Source organism: Macrotis lagotis, chromosome 1, assembly GCF_037893015.1.
Source record: "Macrotis lagotis isolate mMagLag1 chromosome 1, bilby.v1.9.chrom.fasta, whole genome shotgun sequence".
NCBI lineage: Eukaryota > Metazoa > Chordata > Mammalia > Peramelemorphia > Peramelidae > Macrotis > Macrotis lagotis.
The window spans coordinates 680,701,548-680,725,037 of NC_133658.1; the positions used below are offsets into that span (position 1 = coordinate 680,701,548).

At 34.0% G+C, this 23,490-nt stretch overlaps 1 long non-coding RNA gene across 1 annotated transcript in view; it reads left to right on the plus strand.

The window, feature by feature from the left end:
• Positions 1-23,490, plus strand: part of LOC141523046 (uncharacterized) — a 122,553-nt gene that overhangs the window by 11,316 nt on the left and 87,747 nt on the right. The gene's annotated exons all lie outside the window — the stretch shown is intronic.

Sequence of the window (23,490 nt, forward strand, 5' to 3'; positions counted from 1 at the left end):
TATGTTGTGAATTTCTCATTTATTTTATTTGGAGTATTGGATTCTACTCCTTTATCTCTTTCTCACCATCTTTCATCAAATTAGCTGTAGGCTTGTCAATTCTGTTAGTCTATTTAAAAAACAATTCTTAGTTTAGTCAGCTCGTTAATCTGTTTTCTACTCTACCTCTTCTTTGATTTTCAAATATTTGTTCTTGTTTGAGGATTATTAATTTTTCAATTTTCTAATTTTTAAATTTCATGCTCTCTTCACTAAGAATTCTTTTTCTCCTTTGTTAATAAATGTGTTCGGAGTGATAAATTTTGCTTTCTGGATTTCTTTAGATAAATTTCAATATATTGTCTGTTATAGTTTTGAATGTTTCTATCAATTCTATCATTTGTTCTTTGATCCATTTGTTAATATTTCTATTTCTGATAAATTATAGCTACTTTCTGAAGTAGTTAGCTTGGTGGATAGTCATAGACAATTTCTTCCTCCCCTTTTTTCAATTTCAAACATGCTTATCACTTCCCTAAAAGAACTTATATTGCCACGATGGAAAACAACACAGAGAAACAGAATGAAAAAGTGTAGATAAGGTAGAGAATCAGAAGAACTAGAGGAGGACTAAGAGATAACTGACTTGTACCTTTATGCTAAATGGAAAGTTATAGAAATACTTTACTTCCCACTGTTAGAAGAGAACTATGAGCACGGAGATTGGTGGGTGTGTACTACGACCAGATCTAATCAGTTGGAGCTAATTGTTAAATTTTCAGTTTGATCATTTACAAGTCAGAAGTCAGCAAACTACAAATCAAAGCTTGGATTATTGTCCTATTGATTGCCTAAATTTAAAGAGGTGTTGGTAATGCAGATCAAATTTAAAGTCTGTTTCTATCTATAAATATACATGTATATATTATATGACATCTTATTTTTTTAATTTCATATATAGATTGAATTGTATGTCAAAATACTTGGATCAAATTTTATATTTTCTGAAGACAAATAAATAAATATAACTCATGGATGCCTGCTATTTGCTTTGAGACAGTGAAATAACACTGTTCCATCCTCATATCAAATTTTTTGACATGTATTTTTGGAGAATTTAAAGCTTTTTAATATTGATGTTTTACCAGCAGAATTGTTTTGGGGGGAAATAACTTCATCTTAACCTTCCAGAGAATTATTGTAAAAATGATTAAGGACACACTAATACTTGAATAGTACCTAAAAAACGAGGATTTAGCACTGACTTACCTGAGAGTTCATACCTTAGGAGTTCCCTGATTCTATAGCCAATTCTAAAACCAGGAATTTCTTTCAAAGACATACATATTAAACATAGCTCTCTGGACAGCTAGCTTTTCAGATATGTTAGCACTTCAACTGATTTTCACATCAAATTGGAGAACAGTATTTGGGGCCCTTCCAAGTATTTGACTGAAGCATATTAAAATATTGAACTTCATGAAATGTTGCTAATTTAATGGTCATTTCATTCTCATAACTAAAGACACTGTCACATATAAACATAAAACTTGCTATCTATTCAAGTAAAAGAATAAAAGTTTTCCCCTACCTGTAAATTTAAAGTATAATTAGTTATCAAAATTCATAACTTTAAGTTCACATTTTCTCCCAGAAGTAACTACATCAAAAAAATTCAGTGCCTTCCCAAGAAAGCAATAATAATAACAAAACTTGCATCTATATAGCACTTTAATATTAGTAAAATATTTTACAAATACTACTTCATTTGATCTTCATGACAACCCTGTGAAGTAGATGCTACTCTTATCACCACTTTACAGTTGAGGAAACTGAGAGAGAAGAGACTTGCTCAGTATTATATAGCTAATAAATGGTTGAGGACAGATTTGAATTGAGGATGTTCTGACTCCAGGTCCACCATTATCCTCTCCAATACCTAGAAGGCAATAAAATAACTTACTGTATTAAAAATCACTGCATTCATAAATAAATATTTAAGACTTTTTTTTATGAAAGCCAGCACTTTACTACTGCTTAGTCAAATGAAGAAATTTATAGACTTTTCCCATAGGTTTAATTGAAATGCAATCCCAAGTTTAAGAAATGCTTGCTAAAAAAAAATAGAGGGCAGAAGCAATCTACTATGCATATGCACATATGTGAAACTATTCACATAAGCAGTCCTCTTCTGCCCATGCAGCTGTGTTCAGAATTACCTAATTGTGCAGGGTTGACAAAACTGTGTTTTGTTCCACTCTAAAAATCTGAATACAGTGGTAAATGTAGTTGTACTTACCCACGGGGTGAAATTTTTTAAAAATACATATTAATGGAAAAACTTTCCCTCCCTTTTTGTTAAAGCAAAACAAAGCTTTGGATTAATAACTAATCCTATTTAAGGTCTTTCTAAATGGTATGGTCCTATATTAATAGCACTGCAGTGAACAAAAGAAACCGCAGGTGGTTGCAGAGAGCACATCTGACTTCCAATGCAGAGACATGCAGGATCTCTAATAAAGGCGAATTAGCTCCGTGAAATAACAATTTCCTTTTCCCTGAGAGAACTTGCTCACTATTCATTGAAACACTTCAAATATTTTGCATTCTTTGTGCAATTTTGCTTCAGAGGCAATTAACACAGTGCTGCAGAGGGAAGGGAACATGCCTTAAAAATACACAGTGTAAAAAAATCACTTACTGAAATTTTCTTTCAATATGTTAATGCAGACTACACTTATTGGATTGCACCTGACTCTGTAACATACCCAGTAAATTTACTTGCCAGTAGTTTTACAAACTTCATTTTCCTTGGAAAGTTGACTATCTAAGATGATTTATTATTTTTTTTTCCTTCTGGGAATTTGATATCTTCTATGTTCAGAAATGTAGATTCAGAAAGGAGAATTCTCTTTAACACAGTATGTGGCCTCTGAGCTTCTATGAGGGGCATCTTGGTGGCAGAATTAATCCTATATTGTGTCCAGAGTCAGAAAGACCTGTGTTGAAAACCAGCCTCAGATACTTATGAGCTGTGAGGCCTTGGACAAGTCATTTGACCAGTGCTTGCTTCAATTTCTTCATCAATAATATGATATTGATGATAATACATACCTTCCATAGACCTATGAAGATCCCTTAGCACAATCCCTAGCACATAGTAAGAGCAATATAAATTTTGGTTGTTGTTATTCCTTAAAGATGACACATTCCCTACTTGGAATCCCTAAGTCCCTTTTAATTCCAGTTTTGGTTTCATCATCCACAGAAATCCTTACCTGTTCCTTCAAGTTGTTAGTACTCTACTGAATTCTCCTTAAAATTTCTTTATTTTTCCTTATAATTTTACAGATAGTACACACCTAATAGAATGCACATTTCCTGAAGGCAAAGACAATTCTATTGTTGTCATCATATCAAGAGCCCCTAGCAGAGCACCCTTCTTTCTGTTTTCCTAAAAAGATAGATTATGTAATTCTTTTATGATCTTTCCTTTACTTTTTAGTTTGAAAATGTTTTTTTAATGCTAAGAAAGGTCTGGATGTATCCGATCTGTCTGGTACAGGCTCAGAAATAGAGAAGTAAATCAGTAGAATTGTTTAGGCACTAAAGAAAAATAGTAAATTATTATAGTAATCTACTGTTTGATAAACCCAAACACTAGCTTCTGGGGAAATAACTCATTCTTTGATAAAATTGCTGGAAAAACTGGAAGATGGGAAAAAAAACTAGGCACAAACCAACACTTCACACCCTAAACCAAGGTAAATTGAAGCGGCTACATGATTTAGCCATAAAAGGTGATACAATAAGCCAATTAGGAGAATAAGGAATAGTGGAGAAGGGATAAGTTTATCACCAAATAAGAGATTGAGAACATTATAAATAGTAAGATGAAAAATTTTGACTACATTAAATTAAAAAGGTTTTGCACAAGCAAAACCAATGCAAGTAAGTTTAGATGGAATGCAGAAAGTGGGGAAACAATTTTCATAGCTAGTGTTATACAGAATTCATTTCTGAAATCTGTTGAGAACAGAGTCAGATTTATAGGATTACAAGTCATTCTCCAATTGATAAATAACTGAAGGATACAAAAGGGCCATTCTCAAATGAAAAATTAAAGCTATCTCTAGTTATATGAAAAATGCTCCAAATCATTGTGATTAGAAAAATAAAACTAAAACAATTCTGAGATACCACTTCATATTCATCAGATTGGTTAAAATGACAAAAAAGGGAAAATGATCATTGTTGGAAAGGATAGAAAACTGGGACACTAGTGCACTGTGAGTGAAGTTGTGAACTGATCCAACCTCTCTGGGTTGCAGAAAATTGCTCTCAGAAATGTAGATTCAGAAAGAATTCTCTTTAACATAGTATGTGGCCATTTGAAACTATGCCCAAAGGACAAAATTGAAGCAGGGCATGAAATGATGTAATCCTTTGCCAGGCTGGACTTAAAGGTCACACCCTTTGGGACAGGAAAGTCTAGTGCATTGAATACCACCCATGTACAATGAGTACTGACTTAGCCACTCATTGAGGATTTCCCCTGCAGCATATGCATTGGAGAATACCTGGAGCAGGTGCTAAACCACTCCTCAAATATCCCCCTGTGTTCTACCAACCACAGAAATAAATTAAAGCAAAATCCTCTGGGATAGAGGTCTCCTTTACTCTTTGGATTCCAGGCATTTCTGCCACATTTTTGTCTCTCTAAGCTAGAACCATGTGCTCCAGCCTATGCCACTGCAGCAATATAACCATGTTGTCTTTTCTTCTCTCCTTTCCTGGGTTCCCTCACATTTCTTTCTCCCTTCTTTTGTCTAAGTTCTTTCATAGACCTTTGTTAATCCTCTCTCTCTCTCTCTCTCTCTCTCTCTCTCTCTCTCAGTGAAACTATTCAGTCTGTCCTCAAGGAACTTGCTATCTCTCCAGATGAAATTTAATCTGTGCCGTGTTTGTGCTTTGCAGACCTATCATGAACTTTACAAACTTATGAATAAAATCTGAGCTTTTTTATGCCTCCAGGGTCAAAACCATGAGTTCTTCCCTTACAGAACCTTTATCTCTGGCAGCACTACCCAATAACCCACCATCAAAAACTATACATATCTTTTGATCCAGCAATACCAAAGAATGGATTATTAGTGGAACCCAAAGAGATCATAAAAAGGGGGGAAAAGATGTATATGTACACACATATATTATACCAAATCTGTGATAACAAGGAACTGGAAACTGAAGGGATTCCCATCAATTGAGGAATGGCTAAACAGATTATGATATATGAATGTGTTGGAGTATTATTGCTTTGGAAGAAATCATGAAAGAACAAACTTCAGAAAAGCCTGGAAAAACTTGCATGAAATGAAGATGAACCAGAACATTGTATACATTAATAGAAGCATTGTGAGATATTGTTGTGGTGGACTCAGCTCCTCTTAATAGTTCAGTGATCAAGGACAATCCTAAGAGGCAATCCTATATGAAAAATGCCATCCTCAACTAGGAAAAAAAACACAAAAAACCAACAAACTATAGAGTCTGAATGCAGATCAAAGCATTCTTTGCTCACTTTTTACAATTTCTTTTGTTTTTTTCTTTCTTTCTTATGTTTTATTCCCCTTTTCTCTAAAGCCTATTTCACAACATGACTGATATGAAATATTAAACAGGTTTGTGCTTATGCAACTTACAACAGATTTGTCACTGCCCATGGGGAGGGGGAGAAGAGGTATAGTGGTAGGAAAATGTAGAACTCAAAAGTTTGCAAAAGGAGGAATGCTGAAAACTATCTTTGCATGTAATTGGAAAAAAAAGAAAAGAATGTTGGTTTTTCAAGTGACCTTTTCTTAAATTTCACTAGCCTTTCCTATTTAAATTGAAATAATGACAGAACTGTGAAGTATATTGCCCAATTCCTCCACAAGAAATGATTAACTAATCCATCAACATTTATTAAACTACTACCTTAGTACCAGGTACTAAACAAAGACAATGAATTAAACAATGCCTCCTCAAAGGTTATTTAGGAATATCTAAGGAATTCCTTTACTCTCATGTAATAGTTTTGAGAGAATAAATAGTTTCCAATAAGTTGAACTAGCTTTTCTTCATCTGTTTTTAAGCTCCTTCCCTCCTTATGGATACATAATATAAAGAAATTCTTTAAAGAAATGTAAAGTATTATAAAGTATGGAATTTCAGAAAGCAGTTGCTAATCTGGACCAGCCAGGACCATCTCCATTTGTCCTGATCATATCTGGCCACTGAACCCAGATGACTTTGGAGGAGAAAGTGAGGTGACTTAGCATAGCATCTCCTCTCTCAAATTCAATTTACCTGCTTGTCATGACATTACCTCCCTCATGTCATACTCTTCTTTGAAAATGAATTTTTTTAACTTTAGATACTTTTAAGGGGTTTATGGACACCTTGTAAATAAAGATTGCTAACATTTAACATAGAGTTTTAAGATCTGAAAATCATCTTGTATCCATTGCCTCATTTAACATTTATAGCCAGTCTGTGATATAGGTACTTCCAGGTATAAATACCTGGAAGGTCATGGCTATATGTATTCTTTCCCTCAATCTCTATACATAATGAATACAGGGAAATGATTAGTTTCATTTCACTAAAATAGTTAAATTATGGAAAGATAATGAAAATCCTCTATCAACTCAGCAAATCATTTTCATAGTACAAAAATTCACATGGCACTGTGAATATATATGTATATTATATATATAAATATATATATACACAGTCCCTGCCCACTAGGCACTTAAAATGCAATTGGGAAGATAATGTTGATACAGAAAGAGTTACACAACTATAGCCTTCAATAAATACTTCAATAAATCTGTGATTTGCTAACATGAGTATCCCTTCCAGTGGAACAATTCACAATCTATTCATAGTGTTATCTTGTGGTATTCGTGTCTACCTCTTCCCACCAATTCTCTAGAATTGTTTTAAATTTGCTCTATGATATTTAAAACTACTTGCAAACCAATGCAGCATGCCACCTGGACATCTGTTATCCCACATTCTCTTTTTAATTATTTTAAATTTGTTCTTTTCAATTCCAAATTATCCATCTTTCTCATTCTGTCCCCCATTTACTGAAAAGGCAAGAAATATAATACCTGTGGGCGTTTGTTTAGGTTTTTGCAAGGCATTGGAGTTAAGTGGCTTGCCCAAGGCCACACAGCTAGGTAATTATTAAGTGTCTGAGGTTGGATTTGAACTCAGGTCTTCCTGATTCCAGGGCTAGTACTCTATCCACTGTGCCACCTAGCTGCCCTATAGTATCTGTTTTGCATATGAAATCATGCAAAATATATTTCTACATTAGGCATGTTCTAGGGGAAAAACAATAAAAAAGAAACCATGCTTCAGTTTAAATTCTGAGTCCATCAGTTCTCTATCAGGAGGTTGATAGCATTTTCTTTATGAGACCTTTGGAATTAAGGTAGACCATTGTATTGACCAGTGTCACCAAGTTTTTCATGTTGATTATATTCACAATATTTCTGTTATTGTGTAAATTGTATTACTGATTCTGCTCATTTAATTTTGCAATAATTCATATAAGCCCTCCCAGGTTTTTCTGAAACCATCATCTTCATTGTTTTTTACAACAAAAATACTATTATATCACATTCATATGCTATATCATGTTGGGCTCTTCTCTAATTGATGAGCATCCCTTCAGTTTCCACATTGTTTTTGCCAAAACAAAAAGAAATGATTCAAAACATTCCTGGTATTACTGGGTCAAATATTATTCACATTTACATAAGCTTTAAGAGCATGTTCTAAATTGCTCTCTAGAATTATACTAATCTACAACTCCACCAAAAGTGTTTTAGCTTACTTATTTTCCTGCAGCTCCTCTAGTATTTGTGAAAAAAATTAACATCCCAGACAATCTGATGGGCATAAGCTCCTATCTCAGAATTATTTAATTCTCTATTTTTCTACTTATTAGTTATATAATATGACTATTTATTTTTATGATCATTTACCATTTAGAGAATGGCAGTTCTTTATTCATTTAAGAAATAATATCTATACCTGAGAAACACTTGCAAAATCTTTTCCCACTTTCTTACTTTCCTTCTAATTTTCTGATTTCATTGGTTATATTTCAGCAAAATCTCTTCAATATGATGCAATCAAAATTATTCATTTACCTCTTCTAAGTCTCTCTGTCCTTGATTGATCCTGTACTCTTCTCCTATCCATATATCTGACAGGTGGATTTTTTATGCTTCCATGATTTGTTTATGATATCAACTTTTATGTTTAAATGATGTAACCATTTTGAACTTATCTTAGAATATGATATAAAATGTTACTCTATTTCTAGTTTTTGTCAGACTACTTTCAGGCTTCCCCAAAACTGTAGTCATTTACTGTGTTCTTTTCCCCAAAACTGGGATGTTTGAATTTATAAAACAATAGGCTTTTATACTTTTGAGGGTTTGTCTACTCTATGCCTAATCTAGTCTATCAATCATTTCTTATACAGTATAAAATTGTTTTGATAATTACTGCTTTAAAATGTTTTGTAGTATTAGGACTTCTTATTACATGATGTTTCATTGATTTTCTTGAAAGTCTTGATCTTTTGTTCCTCCAGATGAATTTTATTAATATTTTTCCTAATGCTATGATATTCATAATTTGATTGGTATGGTTTTGAATTAAGTAAATTAATTTAGATAGTGTAATTATTTTTAATTTTTTTAAATTTTTTTTAATTTTAATTTTTTTAGGTTTTTTTTTTTTGCAAGGCAAATGGGTTAAGTGGCTTGCCCAAGGCCACACAGCTAGGTAATTATTAAGTGTCTGAGACCGGATTTGAACCCAGGTACTCCTGACTCCAGGGCTGGTGTTTTATCCACTGCCTCACCTAGCCGCCCGTGTAATTATTTTTATATTAACTTTGTATAACCATTAAAAATTAAAGATTCTCTAATAATTTAGATCTGTCTTTATGTGAATAGTATTTTGTTCTTACAGTTCCTATGAATGTTTTGGGAAGCAGTTGTTTAGACATAATAAGTTATGTCCAACTCTTCATGTCCCTATTTGGGGTTTTCTTGATAAATATTCTGGAGTGGTTTGCCCTTTTCTTCTTCAGTTTATTTTACAGATAAATAAACTGAGGCAGAGGAAAGTTGTTTTCCCAGGGTCATATAACTAGTAAGTATCTGGAATTGGATCTCGATTCAGTTCTTCCTGAGTCCAGGTCTAGTGCTCTAAACACTGTACCACCTAGCTTCCCTACTTGACATTTAGGACTCCCAAGTATACTGTCTTTAGTTATTTTTAATGGAATTTTACTTTCTCTCTGATCCTGAAGGATTGCTTTTGGAAACAATTGTAATGGTAATGTTATGTATGGGTTTATTTTATATCATGTAACTTTAGTAAGATCATTCATTGTTTCAATTAGACTCAATTAACTATCATGGTCCTTTAAGTATTACTTCACATCATCCAAAAAAATGTAGTTTTGTTTCCTATGCTTATTCTTTCATTATTTTTTTTACTTGTCTATTGCTATGGCTTATATTTTTGGCACAATAATAATGATAATAATAAACATCTTTATTTCCCCTATATTCTTTAATCCCTGTTACAGAAAATGTTTTCTCATGATTTTATATTTTTTGTTTTGCTTTGGTTTTTGCAAGGCAAAGGATTAGACTATTTAGTTGAATTTAGATGAATCAAAGGTCTTTTATTTATTGTATTATGGTCCCTAAAGAAAACATATAATATTCCTAGTTTTCTGTATTTATTTGTAAGTGCTCTAATGCTCAGTTTTTGTGAAGGTGACACTGACAGCTGTTTTCTATTCCCATTCAACATTCTTCATAGATCTACAAAATGTAACTTTTACAATATTCCATTCATCTTCTTAACTTCTTTCTTATTTATGTTGTTTAATGTTATGTGTGTCTGAAAGAAGTAAATTGAGTTCTCCCCCTAATATAGTTTTATATCTATGTTTTTCCTGTAATTTATTTTAATTTTTCCTATAGGAATTTGGATGTTATACGATTGACAGGGTAGCAACGTTGTTAGCAACAGCTGTGTTTAGCAGCATTTGTGTTAACAAAAATTGCTAGATAATGAGAAATCACCTGCCGCCCTGGATATTTTTATTTATTTATAAATTTATTTGTTTTTTGTTTGTTCTTCCAAATGCAAGCCAAGATAATTTTCAACAATTTTTTAAGACTTTGAGTTTAATTTTTCTCCCTCATTTCCCTTCCCCTCCCCCATAGAGAACAATCTAATATAGGTTATACATATATAACTATATTAAATATTTTCATATTAATCATGCTGTGAAAGAAGAATCAAAACAAAAAGGGAAAACAAGAAGAAAAAACATAAAATATAAAACAAATTAGAAAAATTAAAAATAGTAAGCTTTGGTCTGCATTCAGATCCTATAATTCCTTCTCTGGATGTAGATGGTAATTTCCATTACAAGTTCCTTAGAACTGTTTTTGATTATTAGCCTGCATAGATGAACAAGTCCATGATAGCTGATCATCAACCATTATTGTGAGCATGTATAATGTTCTTCTGGTTCTGCTCACTTCACTCAATATCAGTACTTGCATCTTTCCAGGCTTTTCTAAAGTCTCAACCATCATGATTTCTTATGTAACAATAGTACTTCATCACATTCATATACTATAATTTGTTCATTTTTTTCCTCAATTAATAAGCAATTCTTCAATTTCAAATTCTTCATGACTACAAAAAAGAATCGCTATAAATATTTTTGTGCATGTGGGTGTTTTACCTATTCTTGTGTTCTCTTGGGATATAGAACTAATAGCGGTAGTGCTGGATCAAGGGGCATGAACCGTTTTATTGCTCTTTGGGCATAGTTCCAAATTGTTCTCCATAAAACCTGGATCAGTTCATAACTCTACCAACAATGAATTAGTGTCCCAGTTTTCTTTTATCCCCTCCAATAGTGATAATTTTCATTTTTTGTCAACTGATCAATGCAATAGGTGTGAGGTGGTACCTCAGAGTTGTTTTAATTTGCATTCCTATAATCAAAAACGATTTAGTGCATTTTTTCATATGATTAGAGATAGCTTTAATTTTTTCATCTGAGAACTGCCTGTTCATATCCTTTCAACATTTATCAACTGAGGAATGACTTGTATTCTTATAAATTGGACTCCTTGGATTGGATCAATTGGATTTATAAATTCAATTGTGTTCCTAATTTCAATTTTATTAATCTCTCCTTTTTAATTTAGTATTTAATTGGGGATTTTTAATTTGTTCTTTTTCTAGCTTTTTTAGTTGCATGTGCAATTCATTGATCTCTTTATTTTATTCATGTAAGCATCTAGAGATATAAAATTTCCCTTAAAAACTGCTTTGACTATATCCCACAAGTTTTGGTATGTGTTTCATTGTCATCGTCTTGGATAACTATTAATTATTTCTATAATGCATTGCATGATCCATTCATTCTTTAAAATTAGGTTATTTAGTTTCAAATTAATTTTTAGACTATCTTTCCATGGCTCTTTATTATATATAATTGTTATTGCATGATGATCTAAAAAAAGATAAAATTTATATTTCTGCCTTTCTGCATTTGGTTGTGAGGTTTTTGCCCTAATACATGGTCAATTTTTCTGTAGGTGCCATGTACCACTGAGAAAAATAATTGGGCAAATGCAAAAAGAAAATGATTCCTTCAAAAACACAATTTTCTCTTGACTGCAATTTCTGGAGTTTGACTACAGTATTCCTTTGAGTTTTCATTTTGGGATCCCTTTCCGTAGGTGATTGGTCTATTCCTTCAATTACTATTTTACCCTCTGGTTCTAGGATATCAGGGCAGTTTTTCTTGCTCATTTCTTGAAAAATGTTGTCTGGGCATTTTTGTTGTTTGGTTGGGTTTTTTATATTAATGCAATAATCTTGCTGTGAGAGTAATCATAACCCCCCCCCCCAAAAAAAAGATGAGAAAACTCAAGAATAGTGAGACAGAAAAATAAAGTGTACTTCAGTCTATGTTCAGATTCCAAAGTTCTGTCTCTGGCATGAGTTGCCATCCCTATTATAGCCACCAAAGAAGTTGCTTCATTCTTTTTCCCACAGTTGCTATCACTAGCTGTATTTCCCTCCACTCTCTTCCTCCCCACTCATTTATTCTATTCTCTCTCTCTCTCCTTTCACCCTGTCCCTGTTCAGAAGTGTGTTGTATCTGAGTACCCTCTCCCATGATCTTCCTTCTCTTCTATCACCTATTCCCCCCCCCTTCCCTCTCCCCATTCCCCCTCATCCCATCCCTTTCCTTTTATTTTTCTCTAGGGTAAGATAGATTTCTATACCCTATTAAGTGGGTATGTTATTTCCTCTCTGAGCCATTTCTGTTGAAAATGAAGGCTCATTCATTTCCCCTCACCTTCCCCCATTGCACTCCATTGTAAAAGCTTTTTCTTGACTCTTATGTGAAATGTCTTACCCCCTTTTTGTTCTCCTTTCTCTCCCTCCCAGTACATTCCCAGTGGTACACCCATTAACTCCATCAAAGTTCATGAGTTACCAGTATCTTCTTCCCATGAAGGAATACAAACAGTTAAACTTCATTAAGTTCCTTTTAGTTAATCATTCCCATCTGCCCTTTCTATGGTTCACCTGAGTCCTGAACTTGGAGTTCAAACTTTCTGTTCAGCTCTGATTGTTTCAATAGGAAAGTTTGAAAGTCCTCTGTTTCATTGAAAATCCATCTTTTCCCCCTGGAAGAGCAAGTTCAGTTTTGCTGAGTAGTTTATTCTTGGTTGTAAACCAAGATCTTTTGCCTTCTGGAATGTCATATTCTAAGCCCTATGAGCCGGTATTGTAGATGCTGCCAGATCCTGTGTAAGACTGACTATAGAGCCACAGTACTTGAGTTGTTTGTTTCTGGCAGCTTTTAGAATTTTCTCTTTGACTTGGGAGTTTTGGAAATTGGCTATAATATTCCTGGAAGTTTTTTTTTGGGGGGGGGATCTCTTTCAGGAGGTGATGAGTGAATTCCCTCAATTTCTATTTTATCCTCTGCTTCTAGGATTTCAGGGAAATTTTACTGTATTATTTCTTGAAAGATGAAGTCTAGGCTCTTTTCCTGGTCATGATTTTCAGGTAGCCTAATAATTTTTAAATGATCCCTTCTGGATCTGTTTACAAGGTCAGTTGTTTTTTTCCAATGAGATATTTCACATTTTCTTCTAATTTTTTGGTTCTTTGGTATAGTTTTATTTCTTCCTAATTTTGTCATCATCTGAGTATTTTGATCCTCCGTGCGATCAAATCAGTTTTCTATGGTCAGATTCTTCTTTTTCTGTTGTTTGCTCATTTTTCTCAGCCTATGACTGGTTTCCTGCACTTCCAAAGCTTTGGGGCTTTTTTGGCACAACCCATAGGGACCTTAATTCCTCCAAGGTCTTATAAGAGGCTCTGACTGCTCTCTTGACAGTGTTCAGGCCCTCCCCTCTTCCCTAGAGCTGTGAGGAGGACCCCTGCTTGGCTATGGTGGTATGGTGGGGACCCAGACTGCAACCTGTATCAGAGTGCATGCAAACAGCTGATTCATGCCCCAGGAAGAGCAGAAAGACCTCTGCAGTCTCCCCTGACCCCCTTACCATTTATGGGCTGAGAGCTTTGGACATGCTGGGTTGGCTCTGCCAACACCTCAGGGCTATTCTGGGGTTGACACTCCACTCTGCACACACTCTCTGTTGTGGCAGAGTTCTCTCACCACCCTTTCCAACTGTCCCTGGTGATCCTTGGGCCAAGATATCTGGAAACTTCCTCCTCTGCCACAGATGCAGGCACCTGACCCAGCTGTGCTGTGCTGCAGCTGCCCTGTGGTTTTCCCAACCCTCAGTCCTGGTGAAACAGACCTTTCTTATGAAACTTTCTGAATCCTCAACTGGGAAATTGTATCACTCAGTCTTTCTGTGGATTCTGCCTCTCTAAATTTTGGCTAGAGTCAGAATTTGACAGTTTTTTGGAATTTTGAGGGGGGACGAGTTTCCTGGAATTCCTGCCTTCATGCTGCCATCTTGGTTCCACCCCCAATACTTTTTCTGGGCTCTTATTTTGAATATGGCTTTCAGTAGTCTAATAATTTTTAAATTATCTCTGTTGGATCTATTTTCCAGGTCAGTTATTCTTCCAATCATATATTTTATATTTTCTTCAATTTTTTTGAATTTTTAAAATTTCCTTGGATGATACTTCTTCTTGGAGGGGGAGGGGGTAGTCACAAGGTAATGGGATTAAGTGACTTACTCAAGGTCACACAGTTAGTAAGTATAGACTGATTTTTAATGTCTTATAGAATAATTAGTCCTAGTCTATTGTTCAAGGAATTATTTTCTTCACTTAGTTTTTGCATCTCCATTTTCCTTTTGGTCAATTCTATTTTTAAAGGAACTATTATTTTTTTTTCCATTTGCCCAGTTGTATTTTTGAAGGAATTATTTTCTTTTTATATTTGCCCAATTATAGTTTTAGGTAAAGATATTTAAACCAATGAATGCATTATACATATGAGATGTTGACTAGAAAATCACATAAGGGACTTTCCCTAGAGCAGAGCCTGTCTACTATTCATCTTGATTTACCATGTGGGCATGCACCATTCTAACAAAATTCATAGCGACAACATCCTCCCTATGAATATATTCTGCCAGGAATAGAATTTCTTGCCTTATTTAAATCCCAGGTTTTATCCAGTTTAGCACCATATTGAAACATAATAGAATGTGCTCAAACCCCTTATTTCAACTCTATGTATGCTTTTATATTTTAAATATATTTCTTGTAAATAATATATTGTTCAACTCTAGTTTCTCATCCATTTTGCTATTCTCTTCATTCCTTTTTTAAGTTTTTGCAAGGCAATGAGGTTAAATAGCTTGCCCAAGGCCACACAGCTAAGTAATTATTAAGTATCTGAGGCTGGATTTGAACTCAGGTACTCCTGACTCCAGGGCCAGTGCTCTATCCACTGAACCACCTAGCCACCCCCATCCTCTTCATTCTTATGAGCAAATTAAACCTATTCATATTCAGTGATAATTGCTAACTGTATTTCCCTCTAACCTATTCTCTCCCCATTTTATCTTATTCCCTTCTCAAAAGTCTGTTTCTGACTACTTCCTCTTTAATTTTTCTCCCTCTTTTCCTTACCTTCACTCTTTCTTTTAGCCCTTTCCCCTCTTATTCCCCAGTAACTGTATGAATATCATATATTTATTTTTTCTCTTTAAATGGACTGAGTGAGTTTCAAGTTTTATCTACTTCCCTAACCATTTCCCCTGCATTGTAAAAGTTTCTTCCTTTTGTGCCTATTTTTTTAAGAAAATTGTCCCATTCTTACTGTTCTTCCCCCTTCTTGCAATGTATCTTTCTTCCTCATGCTTCCAGTCTTATTTTGAGATAATTTCATATACCCATGCCCTTTATCTAAGTAGATACCTTCTAACTACTTTAAATGAAGATAAAGTTCTTGGCATCTTCCCAAATAAGAATGTCAACAATTTATCTTCATGTAGTCCCTTATGATTTCTCTTCCCTACTTGACTTTTTATGGTTTGTTATAACTTTCTTGAGTCTTGCATTTAAATATCAAATTTTCTATTCATTACTGTCTTCAGAAATACTGAGATTTGCAGGGTAGGCCATTCTTGGCTACAACCTTACTACCTTTACTTTCCAACATATCATATTCCCAACAATTTGCAAATTGATGTGGTAGTTACTAATCTTGTGGGATATTGACTTTGATTCCAAAGTATCTGAATGGTTTCTGTCTGGCTGTTTCCAGTATTTTCTCCTTGACATGAAAGTTCTGAAATTTGATTTTAATATTCCTGGGAGTTTTCATGTTGGGAACTCTTTTCAGGGGTGATTGATAGATTCTTTCAATCTCTATTTTCTCCTCTTATTCTAAAATACCAGTCAGTTTTACTTTATAATTTCTTAAAATATGATATCAAGTATCTTTTTTGATCATTTCTTTTAAGTAATTCAATAACTCTTAAATTATCTCTCTGTTTATTTTCCTCATCAGTTTTGTATGATATTTCACACATTCTTCTTTTTTTTCTTTTGACTTTGTTTTACTATTTCTTGTTTCCTCCTGGAGTCATTATCTTCCATTTGTCCAATTCTTATTTATAAGAAACAATTTTCCTGAGTGAATTTTTGTACCTTTTTTCCATTTGCCCAATTCTGCTTTTTAAGGAATTATTTTCATCACTGAAGTTTTGTGCTTTTTATGATTTCCCCAGTTTTGTTTTTGAGGTGCTACTTTCATCAGCATTTTTATATGCCTCTTTTATCAAACTGCTAATTTTCTTTTCATAATTTTCTTTTATCTCTCTCATTTTTCCTCTTACACTTTGTTTTTTAAAATTACTATTTTGCTCCTTTTAATCTCATTCTTTAAATCTTTCAGGAATTCTTATTAGGTTTTTTTAATACAATCTATCCATTTCTTTCAGATTTTCCTTATAACTGCTTCCATGTTGTTGCCTTCTTCTGAGTTTATATCTTGATCTTCTGTCACCACAGTAACCTTTTGAGGTCTTGTTTTGTTGTTGTTGTTGTTGTTTTTGCTTGCTCGTTTTTTCTAGCCTATGCTTTGATTTTAAATTTACCATAAAGTTGGACTCTGCTCACCTGGTAGGAGCATTGTCCCAAGCTTCAAGCTTTTTCTCCCTTATGTTTTGACAACTAGTTCTGTTGACCTATAAATTTTGGTTACTTTCAAGGTGGCATGATCTGCAGTCAGATAGAACTAGTTAGTCGTTGCTTTCATGTGCATTCTGGTTTTTACCCAAGAAGGGCCCCTATTCCATTGTAGCCATAAGACCTAGTTCTTTTCTAAGTCCTGTGAACTACCCCAACAAAGCCCCTGCTACATTTTAAACACTAAACATTTTTCTCTACCCTGAAACTGCAAACCAGAATTGGGTAATAAACAATAGAACTGTCAGACAGCACCTGATCCTGTGATAGCACAGGGGTCCCCTATAATCTTCTTCAGCAGGTATCCAATTCCCTTGCTATCTCTGGTTTAAGATTTTCTGAAATGACTGCTGCTGTTGTTTCTGTATCTCAGCTACCTCCAAAGTTCACAGCTGGTGTTGCCACCTTACATGCTCCAGGTCAACCCTCACCATAGTGTGACAGTTGTCTTATTTTCACCTCCTAAATTATCTTAGGATAGAAAAAACTTCATCCTGTTTTTTTTCTTTACTGTGCTGCACCAGAATTTAATTTGACATTATTTTTTAAATTTTGAAGGGAAGAATCTTGGGAAAGTTCAGCTACAATATTCTCTCTACTCTGTGACCTTGGTTCTGTCTCTGGGTGTGTTCTCTTTTTAAAAATGGAATATTACTCTTTTTTTTGTCTTTTGAATTCACTTCATTGTTTTTAATGTCTCATGGAGTCATTAATTTCCACTTGATCAAGTCTAATTTTAAAGGAATTATTTTCTTCAATGAGATTTTGTACTTCTTTCATCTTTTGACCAATTGTGATTTTAAAGAAGTTATTTTCTTTATTTTTATGGGAACATTTTGCCAAGTTATTCATATTCTTTTCATAATTTTCTTACATTAGTCTCATTTCTTTTAAAATTTTTTTGACTACAGTTCTTATTTGATTTCTAAAACATTTTTTGTTCTCTTTTATCTCTTCCAAGAATTTTTTATTGGGAAGATATCCGATCTGAATTTTTTTGAAACTTTGTTTATAGTTATTTTCATATTGCTATCTTCTGAGTTTGTGTCATCATAGTTGTTTTTATTGTCAGTTTCTTTTTGTTATTTGCAGTGGGTAGAGCACTGGTCCTAGAGTCAGGAGTACCTGAGTTCAAATCCAGACTCAGACACTTAATAATTATCTAGCTGTGTGGCCTTGGACAAGCCACTTAACCCCATTGCCTTGCAAAAAATAAAACTAGAAAATGGGGGGGCAGCTAGGTTGTACAGTGGATATAGCAATGGCCCTGGAGTCAGGAGTCATTTTTTCAGTCCATTTCTTGACTTTGGGCTTTTCTTCAGAGTTGGCTTTGCTGACTTTTGAAGAGTGGAAGGAAAAAAAGAATGAGTCTTTTATTCTTCTATTTTCACAGCTTAGGTCATTGCCCTGTAAATTTTCAATGCTTCCAAATTGGTATGATCTGAGAAGTTGTCTGTTCACTACCCTTCTTATTTATGCTCTGATCCTGATACCCAGGTATAATCCCTTCTCCCTCATGACTACAATCATTCATCTCAGTTCCATAATTATGATTCAGAAGTGTGTAATGGTAATAGGAATGTCAAATAGCTTCTGGTTTTTCTGTGTGTGTGTGTCAATTTAATTGAAGTTCCAACTGAAGAAGAGATTTTGAATACCACTCCGTTCGAGTGACAAAGCATGAGGGTTTATGGAAAATTATTTCAAAATTTGGCTGCCTGAAGAAATTCATCAGTATTGAACGTCAATTCCAGGACATCATGCTTGCCTGAGTTCTGGAGAATGGACAATGCTCTTGAGATTTCAGTTACCAATGGAGTGAAACAAAGATGTGTCCTTGCTTCCATACTTTTTAGCATGATGTTTTCAATCATGTTATCAAATGTCTTCACTGAGGATGAACATGGCCTCAATTTCAGTCACCACACTGATGGTAAATTCTTCAACTTGAAAAGACAAGACTAAAGTGGAGGGAGTGTCAGTGCATAAAGTTCTTATCTGTAGCTGATTGTGCATTCAATGCAATGTCTGAAGCTGAGATGCAACAAAGTATGGATCAATAATCTGCTTCTTGTGCTAATTTTCGTCTAACAAATAACACCATGAAAACAGAGGTGCTCCATCAGCCAGCATCACACCATCTATATGTGGAACCATTGATTACAGCAAATGGAGAAGTTTTGAGTATTGTGGAGAAATTCACTTACCTTGGCAGTGTTCTTTCCAAGGAGATATATATTGACAATGAGGTTGACATTCATATTGCCAGAGCTAGATCAGTATTTTGGAGGCTCTGAAGGAAAGTGTGGGAGAGAAGAGGTATTAGACTGACTACTAAACTGAAGGTCTACAGAGCCATTGTGCTAACCTCATTGCTTTATGCCTGTGAAACCTGGACAGTCTCCCAGCACCATGTCAGGAAATTGAATCACTTCCATTCAAATCGTTTTAGGAAGATTCTGAAGATCACCTGGCAGGAGAAGATACCAGACACTGAGGTCCTTTCTCAAGCTAAACTGCCTAGCATTCCAACATTACTACAGAGAGTGCAACTACAATGGGCTGGATACATTGTTAGAATGTCAAACATACACTTGCAAAAAAAAAAACTATTTTATGGGAAACTCACACAGGGCAAGTGCTCACAAGGGGGTCAGAAGAAGCAATACCAAGATACCCTGAAGAACTTTAGAATTGATTGTTCAGTTTGGGAGACCCTGACACAGGACCACTCAGCATGGCGTACCCTCATCAGTGAAGTAGCTGCACTCTAGGAAGAGGGTAGAATTGAAGCAATTCAAAGGAAACATGACATACGTAAATTTACAGTACCCACCCCAGGTGTTCACATGGGCAATTTGTGCCAGACCTGTGGTAGAGCATTCCGAACTCACATTGGTCTGATAAGCCACAGTTGGACACATTGTAATTTGTCTCAAACATATTGATGTTATTTTAGTCTTCTTCAGTAATAAAGGACAAAGAACCAACCAAACAACCAATCATATCTTACATGCTGGACACCCCCATTGCTGCCATCACTGCTATTGCCACCAGAGCTGCTTTCAAGCACTCCTAGAGATTTTTCAGTTATGCTATGTTCCTGGACAGCTCCAATTCCACTGTACACAGATTCCTCTGTCCTCCTAAGATACCTTGAACTGAAAGAAAAAAAAAGACTCACTGATTTTTTTTTTATTATTCCACTTGGAATGATTTATCAGTCTTTTTTTAAGTTATGTTGGAAGAGCACATATAAACAAACATACATGTTGTAGATATATTTCTATGTATAATATATATGTCTATGTATATATGCCCATATATAGGTGTGTATATGTTTATATTATGCCAGGCCAGCTAGGTGGCTTAGTGGATAATGGTGGGTCAAGAGTTAAATAGACCAGGGTTCAAATTTGTTCTCAGACACTTACTAGCTGTGTGACCCTGAACAAATCTCTTGACCTCTGTTTGCCTTAATCCACTGGAAAAGGAAGTAGCAAACCACTCCAGTTTCTTTGCTAATAAAACCCCATGAACAATTCTGGTGTGGTATGGTCTATGGTGTCACAAAGAGTTTTCTGTATACATATCTTTATCTATATAATGCTAGATGTTTATCCAGTGATATGTAGATAAAAATATATCTATTTATATTTGTTGTTGTTATTCATTTTTGCTGCATTTGTTGTGATGATGATGACGATGATGATGATGATTATTATTAGCAAACAGGTAAAGTTTCCTGAAAAGAGTGATGAAAATCCATTTTTTTTCAGGGAGAGGCTTGGAATAAGAAATGCATCCTACATTTTCTCAAACACAAAGCAACCACACTCCTCTTCCTAATTCTGAACCTAGTTTATTATCCTTTTGCAGAGTCCATTTAAGATATATTTGTTAGTTTTATCATCTTTAATATAATATACTATAACATGTAACATAATAAATATAACATAACGTAACGTAACATCACGTAACGTAATGTAACATAACATAACATAACATAATATCATATCATATAATAGCCCCAACCTTGCTAAAAAAATAATCTGCAAAGGAAAGCTCAAATACCCCTGAGTCACTCTGTCAGAGTAAGAACAACAATAATAACCCCACCATCCTTTCCCACCAGTGAGAAGTTTGAATATTGATTTGCCTCCAATTCTGCCAAATTATTACCCTCCCTTCACCAAGATGAATAACCAGTCATCAGGTTCAGAATTTCCTAGTGTCTATTTCTGTTGGATCCATATAGAAACTTTATAAAAATCTGACTTTACTCTTCTGAAGAATATCCTATTCCCCCTAGGGTCCCTCAAGCATTACCTGGGTCCCAGATGATTTGAACTGTTTCCACCATATTCCCTGACTGACTTTCAGATGTCCTCTAAATAAAGCTTGCTTGTTTCACTGTATTACCTTCTCTGTATTTTCTTCATTGTTGTAGCATGTTTTGGAAAGTCTTTGACTTAGGAAATGTAGAATGAAAGGAATGGATCAGAAATCATATGCTCCAATGGCAGGACCTGTCTTCTCCCTAACATCAGGATTATAAATTGGGTCCCTGCCCTAAACCATATGTTCCTTTATTCTCTAGCAATATAAATGGCAGATAAGGGAGATTACCACCTTAACTTGGATTGGACATTGGCATTCTGAACCTTTCTGACTCTGAAATAAGATACTATGCAAATACATAATATAGTTTTAGCAATAAACATTATTAATGAATTTAATTTGGCCTGTGAATGCAAAAGGCAAAACTTTGTGCATTTAAGATTATGCTCTAGAAGGTTCTGCAGTCTTCAGTGCAATCAAAAAAATCTACAAACAGGAATATTTAGAGAGTTTGACCAGTTATAAATAATTATTATTCCATTTAAACTTCATACAAAATATATCACATGATTGTAAAAAACATTAGAGTCCAGCTATTATGCCTTTATTAATTATGAAATCATAAAAAATCTTTATCTATTCAATTTATTAAGGAATAGTTTGTAATCTTAACATATGCAATGGAGACAACTTATTGAAAAAAGTCTATGGGAAGCATCTTTCTCAACTAAATAAAATTATTTCTTCTGGTAAATACTGACAAGTTCATTATGATATTATATTGCCTGAACCTTTCATTCAATTGTGTCATTATAAAGACAAAAAAATTTCTATATTAGGCATCTCTGCATACTTGATTGGTTTTAATTAAATATTCCCTTTATAAGAATTTCTGAAATGAAAAAGTTGGCATGATTATAATTAATAATCTTTTTTGATAACTTCTTTTTTAACTAATAAAACTGATTATATTATTTTTTGAATTTTTGATTATCTTCTCTTTTTCAGACATTGTCAATATCAAATATTTTTTATCTTCAACACTGTTACCTCCAACAGTGACCCATTTAAGCCCTCTCTTGTGACTACTTGGTCTAGGGTTATCTGGTCTTCTTTTCTTTTTTATCTTTCATGCTATTTTTTCTTTCTCATGTAATAGTTCCGGGGTTATCATATTGGAATCTAAATTCAATGTAATATCTTCACTGTCATTGAAAAAATGGTTTTACTATAGAAAACTTGACAATCTTTTCTATTTTTCCTCTTTGCTATTCTATTTTTCTTTTCAACATAGAATGGTCTTAGAATGATCTTACATACTTGTAACTCAAAATAAGCTTTCCACAAATGCTTTTTGGTAGTAATACTTATTTATATCTTTTATCCTTTTTCTCTAATATATTACAAATTAGCTTATATACAAATCTTTATTTTTCTTTGTTTATCCTTATGCATGGTAGAAGATCAAGTATTGATGACTAATGGGAGTTTGTGGACTTTTTATCTCCTTGTGGCAATTGTTTTAATTGGTTAAAATTGTGAGGAAAATGGTGATAGTCTCTGTAGATGTCCATTAATTTCCCATTTTTGCCTTCTAAAATTTGTTTAAACAGGTCATGGTGATATTGTTTTAATTGCATACCCATTAGCATTTTTTAATTCTTCTTATTTTGAATTATTTTGCTCTTTGTTCCCATAAATAGATTTTCTTATGGCACATAATCATAATTGACTCAATGATGGGAATCAGTTGTTTCTTGTTTGTAAGATTGTATTAATTTGATTTTTTGTGATATCATTCAACTTGGTTCCCCCTATCACTTCTTAAAAGAAATATTTTTGATATATAGCTATGAAGCTTCTTTTTAGACTTCAAGTTTGTTTCCTGATCTTTAGCCATATTTTTCTAAAGCATTTCTCAGCATTTCCTGCTAACTTTGGCACAACCTCAGTACAGTTGTGTAAGTAATATCTGAAACATGCACATGATTGTCATATAAATATTAGATATTCTCCTAGAAGAAAGAATTTCTTTCATATAAACATATCTAATCAGTCAACAAATTCTGTCAATCCTACTTTCACAATGTCCCTTACATCAATCCTTTTCCAGATCTAAATATAGGTTTCTGTGTTTCTATTAACTCCTAATGTTACAACCATGTTTAAGGACTCATTAAAATTCCCTTCTCCAGTTTCTAACAATAACATATAATTAACAGATTAAGTTTTTATAAAATGAAGTTCTATTCATATCATTATAGAAAACTTATCCAGAGAGTCTAGTCCACTTGATGAGATATAAACAATGCTACAGAGCATCGCTTTGATGAAGATAAACCTCTGGGCCTTTCA